We start from the raw sequence: 8,123 nt of genomic DNA, 5'->3' as shown, positions 1-8,123 counted from the left end.
CATGTACTGTGCAGACGACTCTTGCTTTTGGAAAACAAGCAATTTGGTTAGACTTTGTTCTGCTCTATGAACACAGTATAAGTATGATCTGTCTGTACATGTCATCATTGATTGTGTGAAATCAAGTGTCATAAATGCAGCCAAAGAGGAACTCAGCCGGGATCCGTCAACTTACTGTTGAGCATCAGAATAGCAGAATGCACAAGGCGCAATTTGAAATTTGGTTGTGCAGTTTTCCTCTTGTTATGTCAGTCACTGACAGTGGCAAAATGTGTAGAATTGCAGGAAATTAGTTGTAAAACTGGTCTTTTGTTTCTCTCCACCCCATGGAAAAATGAGGAGAATTGCATGAAATTTGTAAGAACATTTCAAAAAACGTCTCTCTGCCCCATGGCAAAATGTGTAGAACTGCAGTTTTGAATTGCAATTGTTACTGTCTGTTTATTTAGCAGAAAGTCATTGAATTGATTAGCTTCACTGGCTCCTGGAGCACCGAGTATTCAGGTATTCAACTCATATTACCCCCAAACCAGCCATTGCGGGAAAAGCTAATATTTTACAGGAAGTTGAAGAGGTTTAGAGTGCCATTGCCATTGTTAGTCTTGTTGGAGTGACTTTGTTGCAACTGGCGTCACGAGAGTGAATACTTATCTTCTTTTGTGTAAAAAATAAATGACCATTGGAGATGGTCTTCAAACTAGACTAAATCGTTTCTTTTTTTCTCTTTTCTTTTTTCCTCTCTTTGGTAAGTTGATCTAGCTAATGTATCAAAAAAATATCAAAAGGTGTGGGTGAGGAAATATGTGCTGTTACGAATGCTGCGTGTTTACATTGCTATTTTTCCCTCTCATTGCTGGTCTGCAGCCACCATGAAATTGGTTTGCTATAAATGGAAACTGGGTTGAAACCCTGTAGTTGTTCTATGTGCTCAGTGTCCATGGGAGGTTCTGTCAAGGTTCTGTCAAGGTTCTGTCTGTGAGGAAAGTCCACTAGACGACTCTACCAGACGTAAAGGAAGGGAAAGGCATTGATCTCCCTCCGTTTCATGCATCTGCATCAATCTACTTTTTGGGGGGCTGGTTGGAAAGCAGACTGCATGTTCAAAGACCTACAGAGAGTTGTTTCAGCTTGCCATTTCCGGGTGCCTCAAGACTGTGCTTATCTGTTGTGACTGTTCACTGGCATGTGTTTAATAACGCAGTTGTCCTTTCAAAGTGTTGTGGGAGAGAGTAGATGCAAATGTAGTGATAGCACTTGTACAAGAACATTCTGATAAAATCAGAGAAAGTTCAGAGGCAACACTTCACTTGATTCTCACTAAACCTTTTTATTTAGTATTTTTTATTTTATTTCACCTTTATTTAACCAGGTAGGCTAGTTGAGAACAAGTTCTCATTTGCAACTGCGACCTGGCCAAGATAAAGCATAGCAGTGTGAACAGACAACACAGAGTTACACATGGAGTAAACCATTAACAAGTCAATAACACAGTAGAAAAAAAAGAGAGTCTATATACATTGTGTGCAAAAGGCATGAGGAGGTAGGCGAATAATTACAATTTTGCAGATTAACACTGGAGTGATAAATGATCAGATGGTCATGTACAGGCTCACAAAACCCACATAACACTGCTGTAATAATGGCACGCCACATGAGGTTAGAGTTCTGAGAACTCGTGACATGAAGAAGCAAGATGGTTAGTAGTGCACCAAATCATACCCTTGGAACTTTTAGAACCCTTGTCTGAATTCCCTTCCCTTTACATCCAAGGGGACTCGTTGGACAATGGACAGTTTTTATAACAGGGAGAAAATGCTTTTTTTTTTACTCAAGGATCTGGGGCCATAGAGGGTTGCTTGCGAGTCAGTCTGACTTTACTGTGGACTCTCTGCGGACAGTTGGTGCAGTGGTATCATAAAAATTCCTCATATAGACAGGAAGAAATGAAGATCTGTACTCAATCAGAGATCGCTTTCCAAAGTCAACGTCAAAGTCTCTGCCTCTTTGAAGTATTCGGAGAGGTCAGGCCACAAATACTTTGTTTGTGTCTTATTCAACTATTTGCCCTAACCCTCCAGAGATGGTGTGAGCTCCTGTCTGCAACTGTGTCTGCATCCTTGGTTTGGCCAAAACATCATGTAATTTAGAGACCTCATCACTGGTGCTTCTCAGTTTCGATTAGGCGAATGCACGGAACTTGCGACGCCATGACCATCAAAATAATCACTGTGTTACTTCTAATGACTATACAGTCTTCCTCTGGAAGAATGATTTTTTTTGAGTCAATGAATATGACGGCAACCAATTTGTGCTTTTATGAATCTGTGGCGCCAGTGTTTTGACATCATCAATGCCATTCTAAACGCTAACCGTAAAGCAATCGCATGCCATGGCGATGCTTAGGAAACCCTATTCTCATGCAACAAAAAGCATCTAGAATTCATATTTTACATGATGTTGGGACAACAGTATGATTAAAAACTACCCAGGGGACTCAAAGGGCCTCCCTCTTCAAGATACAACCCAGGGTTGTTTTCAGGCATTAGAAGGCAAATTGCCTGCTGCCAGGCACTCCTGTCAGCGATCTGGCTCTGGATCACGCGCCTGCTCTCGACTGCTCCCCTGGCTTGGCTACATCACGGCTCATACTCCAAATCTGCTCCGGAGATTGTGGCCCCATTGGAATGCATTCACAACCCCCCCTCACTCTCACACACACACACACACACACACACACACACACACACACACACACACACACACACACACACACACACACACACACACACACACACACACACACACACACACACACACACACACACACACACACAGACACGCACACAGAGACACGCACACACACATACACACACACGCACAGACCCCTCATGCTCTCCCCGAAGCGAGTCCTCAGCGCTCAGTCCTTAGCCTAAGTTACAGAGGACCATTAAAAGTGGAGGACTGAGGACCCCAACCACAACCACCACACACAACCCAGCAACTCTCATGACCTTTTGTCAGTCTAATTTATCTGCTGGTAAATAAGCTTCAGTGCAGGGCAGATGTGGCCTGTAGATTCATGTTAATCTACTGTCTATTAGGGTGTCCAATGATATTCCTGAATCAGCTCCCAGTGATGGTCCAGAGGATGTCGACTACCAGAGGTCAGCAGTAGAGACATTCATTCTTCCAAAAACAGTGGTAATTGGAGAACAGATGGCTGCCCTTAGCAGTGTGTTCAGTAACCTGGGGGTGAAGCTGGGGGGTGTGGGGGGGGGGTTAGTTCATTATTAGAGCGAGAAACACCAAGGGTGTTATCGGCCAAAGTTACACCAAGGGAATTACGTTTTAAGTTGATTGCCTTCAGCAGAAGCCAAACAAATAGCGTTTCAAATTGTGATCCAGAATGGAAAACACTGTGAATACTTTTTCCTTTTTCACCTCAAACCGTTATCCATTCAGGGCTGGAACCTAACTCGAGATGTTTGTGCGGAACCTGAGCTTTGCATGCGTTGACGTCAATGGGAAACGTGCTTGAAAGTTACATTAAACATGCATGTGCAGTATCTCAAGTAACATTTCAACTCTCAATGATTACCAAATGGTGGCATTTTGTATTTTTTATTCGATAGTGTAAGATCAGACATGTGCCATTATTAACATATGGAATAGTGTTGGAATGAATCTATGTGCGCAGGTTCGTCTGCACATCGAAATCCTTGAGATGTACCACAAGTACGTACAGCTCTGTCCACCTGCATTGATGCGAGACTCCTGAAATGATTAAATGAATCCAATATTAGAGTGGAAGTGACAGAATGAGTGGTCTTCAACGGCAATGTGATGAAAGCCAGAACGTAAGGCGGTTCCAAAATGGTTTTGTGAGGTGGAACAGACACATGGAATAAAACCTATTAACTTATTATGATAAAGGTGACAAAAAGGGAAGGAAACTTGAATGTACATTTCACCAACCTTGCAAATGCCAGTGATGCAGAACAACAACTAAATAAAACTAAGCGCAAAACTAAGACGACAGTTAGGCTATTGGCACCCTGTTCCCAATATGATGCACAACGTTTGACCAGGGCACATTAAGCTCTGGTCAAAAGTAGTACACTATGTAGGGAATAGGGTGCCGTTTGGAAAGCATCCTTACTTTCACGTGTACTGTTAAAGCAATAAGTCACAAGAGCCTGTGACACAGTGTTCTAAGGGGCTGTGGATTGATGACAGCTAAAGGGTGTTGTTTATAAGGTGAAGGCTGACTTGTTTGCTGGCAAGCCAACTACAACTAGCAAGCTAGCTAGGAACACAAGAGTGCAACTTCCTAGCAAACCAATGAACAAACTACTGTAGTTAGCTAACTGGTGAAGTTATGGAAAGCAACATCTATGTGTCAGCACTCAAACATAGCTATATAACTCAGTGGAAAGCATTCTGTTTCACAGAGATTGGAACCAGAAATTCCAAAAGACCCACCTTGCATTCTAATGATGTCGTTCTACAAGTATTCCAATTGGGTCCGTAGAGAGAGTCTAAAGACGATGGAAGTCTAAAAACAATGATGTTTGGCAGTTTTGGGACATTAAGAGGTGAGTAATGTTTTAACACCTAAACACATCTTGCAGTGGATATCAAACAGTCATATTCCCAAATACATGTTATTTTAATCAGCATATGTGTTGAGTTAGCCTAACGAGCCAATTGAGGTCATTTGTCATTGAGTGACCCCTTCCAGTTGGCCTCATCCAAATAATGTATATTTCCCAGGAGGCCAAACTTTGCGGGTCACTTGCTTTCCAGTGCATAATCACACACTTAAGTAGGACAACTGTTCTGGTAGAAGATGTTGTTTTAATACATTTGGCTAAAGAAGGGAATTTATGGATGCGTTTTGTGCCAATCATCACTTACAATACGAATGAATGCTTGTCACACTTAGGTTCTCAGAGTACCAAAGCAACACCTCCGATGCCTCCATAATGAAGAGTGTCAAGGAAACACATCTCATGCTTATTGTCCAAAATAGGGGAGGGTTGTCTAACTTTCTTTTGCACAGGGGAGGGTAGTGTGTTTTTTCTTCCATCCTAGCCAAATTTCCCCATCTGTTTGTATGCGCCTCCCCTATCAAGGTTTTTTGGTACTTCCCTTACGCACTACACTTTTCCCTGAGCTTACTATACCACAGGTCAACATAGTTTACCAATCTGTCTATCCTGCCCTCTATCTACCATTCATAGTGATAATATTGTTGTTTATTGAACCTTTATTTAACTGGGCAAGTCAGTTAAGAACAAATTCTTATTTACAATGACGGCCTACCTAATAGTGGTAAGTAGGTGGATTGTTTGGCCAGAGCAATAGGCTAACTACTGTAGCAATCATACCCCACATACAATCATTCAATGCTGCACCAATTTTCAATATAAATTCACAAGATTTTTGAGGAATAGCTGATAGACAGTGGAGAAGCCAGGTGCCTCAGTGTGCATGAAAGAATGGTGAAGACATGAGACACACAGCTCAAAAATCTCCCCTATTGATCTTGGTCACAGACAATACAATTATTCTACCAAGACTAACCTACAACACCCCGATGCAATGAATAATTGCATTGTTGTTTTCAAGTGAATACAAAACTCTACTCTAGGCTGTAAACTACAGTGAAAAATGTCATTCGAATGTTTAATTCCATTCGTTCCAGTTGGATCAGTTGTTGGTCTACTGTCAACAGTTTATAAGGTCTAGAAAGGCCCAGTAGCAGGACAGTCTGGCTGTATTTTTACTTATGATACTGAGATGCGCTGTCTGTTGCGGATCATCATTCTCGCAAGTCTCCCTATAATAATGTGGCTACTGGCCACATAGGCCTATGCTCCCAGAAGGCCCAGTTATTCAGGAAAGCTTAACACGTGCTCTGCCTCCTCTCAGATTCCAGTGGCTATTCCTCTCGCACCTAGAAACGAACGCTTCAATATAGCCATACTATTTGTCACTTAACTTCTCAAATGTATTCCCTTTCATGTGTGGCTTGAACACAATCAGTCACAACGTGAATCTGACTCGGCTACTTCAAAAGTCTCCTGTAGAGGCTTCCTGCACATGTTTGTCCACTCCGCTCTATTATGCTGTAATTCCAGCATCCAAAGTCTGCACCGGCCATCTGATGAATGGAAAGAGAGCTCTGTTACACAATACCAAAAAGCGTAATGGCATTCAGAGATTGTCATGCCAAGCCTTCAATACTGGGTCCAAGGTAGGGAGGGTTGTATTTTGTGTTTGTCCAGATTGATAATGTAATCCATTCATGTTGAAGCACCCAAAGTCAGTGATCGGTATGCAGTTATGCCTTGTTAATTGGTTGTGTGGTGCATTGGCACAGAAACCTGTCGGTGGAGGATTCCCTGCATATATTTTTATATACAGTAATTATAAATATAGCTAGCATCAAACTGTTAAATCTGACTTCCCCGTAGCTGATCACTGTCTGCAGCCGGCTCTGTACGTAGTCTTAATGAGACCGGCACGGTGATTGAGCTGGTCCATCCATGGTGGTCGGCGAACCCTCAACCTTCTGGGCCATAGACCTGCATGGCATTGACCGTGTCAAGAAAACATGCTGCATTAGCAGTCGATATTCACGTTTGTAAACACAGTTACCCCCCCTTCAGCAGTTAAAAAAAAGTGAAAGTATTGCAGTGCTGTCATAACAACTGTGGGATATACATTATTGAGCTAGTACTGGGTATAAACAAGCTACGTTTCCAGTTTGTTTGGATTTGTTGACGAATTACATAGAATGATATATCTGTGGATGAGGAATAGCTCGGACAGCAGAAGTCCATATGTACCATGCAATATTGCATCAATGGCACCAGCCTATGTTGTTACAATCTAAAGGATTGCCCCAGGCGACTGGACTTGAGTTGCAATAAATGGTTTTCCCATGAATTGGAACAATGTGTCCAAACACTAAAAAAAATCCCAAATTGATTCATTTGTTATTAAATATAGGACAAAACATAGAACGAAAGACCTTTAAACTTACATTCATTTACATTAAGGCCATTAAATGACAACATGCAGTAGTGTTTGGGATTAAATACTAAGTCACATTTGTGGTTGTGGTTGTGGGACAGGGACAGGGACAGGGACAGGGACAGGGACAGGGACAGGGACAGGGACAGGGACAGGCAGAGCGTGGGTCTGGTTAAACAGATGTGTTCACTGTGAGACAAGCTCAGTGGACCCTTCGGCTCAGAGCAGAAACACAAACAGAGTGCTCTCTGGTCAGGAGCTGGCTGAGGGCAATAAATTGAATGAAAAGGGAACCAACTCAAAGGGGAAACTATTCATCCCAGCCCTATAACTCTTCCTGCTCCTTTCCCTATTATATTTTACGTCCAGCTTTGCGGTGATTGCATTAGCAGGTCCGACGCGGCCTTGAAAGAACAAAGCCGCCTTAGCTGGAAACCCAGCTAGAGCTGTGGAGGGGAGCCCGGAGCTCTGGACCAAGTAGTGATGGCCCCCGGGATGGGAAATGGTCTCCAAGTCCTGACACGGCACAGACATGTCCGGCTAAATTATGACGTTTTCAAAGGGAGGATGACAGCCCCTAAAGCCACAGACCTGCGTCAGCATATGGGCCCCACTTCGGGGAAGTGAAGGCAGGTCACCATATGTGGTGCGGTGAGACACTAGTCCTTTACAGACAGACGCACTATCTCAGACTCCAATGGCACAGTAGCCATCTTGTTGTTCCAAACCGCTCTGTCGCATCAATGACCGGATGATACTCCTGAGATTATAAGATGAATGTGCCTCAGTGATGAGATATTGAGGTCATGACTTTGTAGACACCACTTAAGTAAAAGGGGGAAGTGTCCTTTTCGTCATTGGAACCTTGGCTACCTCCGGCTACCACAGAGTATACTTTGATACACTTAGGCTTACAAATTGGTGCTTCTACACCTGCATTGCTTGCTGTTTTGGGGTTTTAGGCTGGGTTTCTGTACAGCACTTTGAGATATCAGCTGATGTACGAAGGGCTATATAAATACATTTGATTTGATTTGATTTGATACGGTACATGATTAATTAAAGAGGCTCAACATTCCTTC

This window comes from Oncorhynchus keta, chromosome 30, assembly GCF_023373465.1.
Source record: "Oncorhynchus keta strain PuntledgeMale-10-30-2019 chromosome 30, Oket_V2, whole genome shotgun sequence".
NCBI lineage: Eukaryota > Metazoa > Chordata > Actinopteri > Salmoniformes > Salmonidae > Oncorhynchus > Oncorhynchus keta.
The sequence above is the reverse complement of the archived record's forward strand: the minus strand, read 5'-3'. Positions refer to the sequence as shown.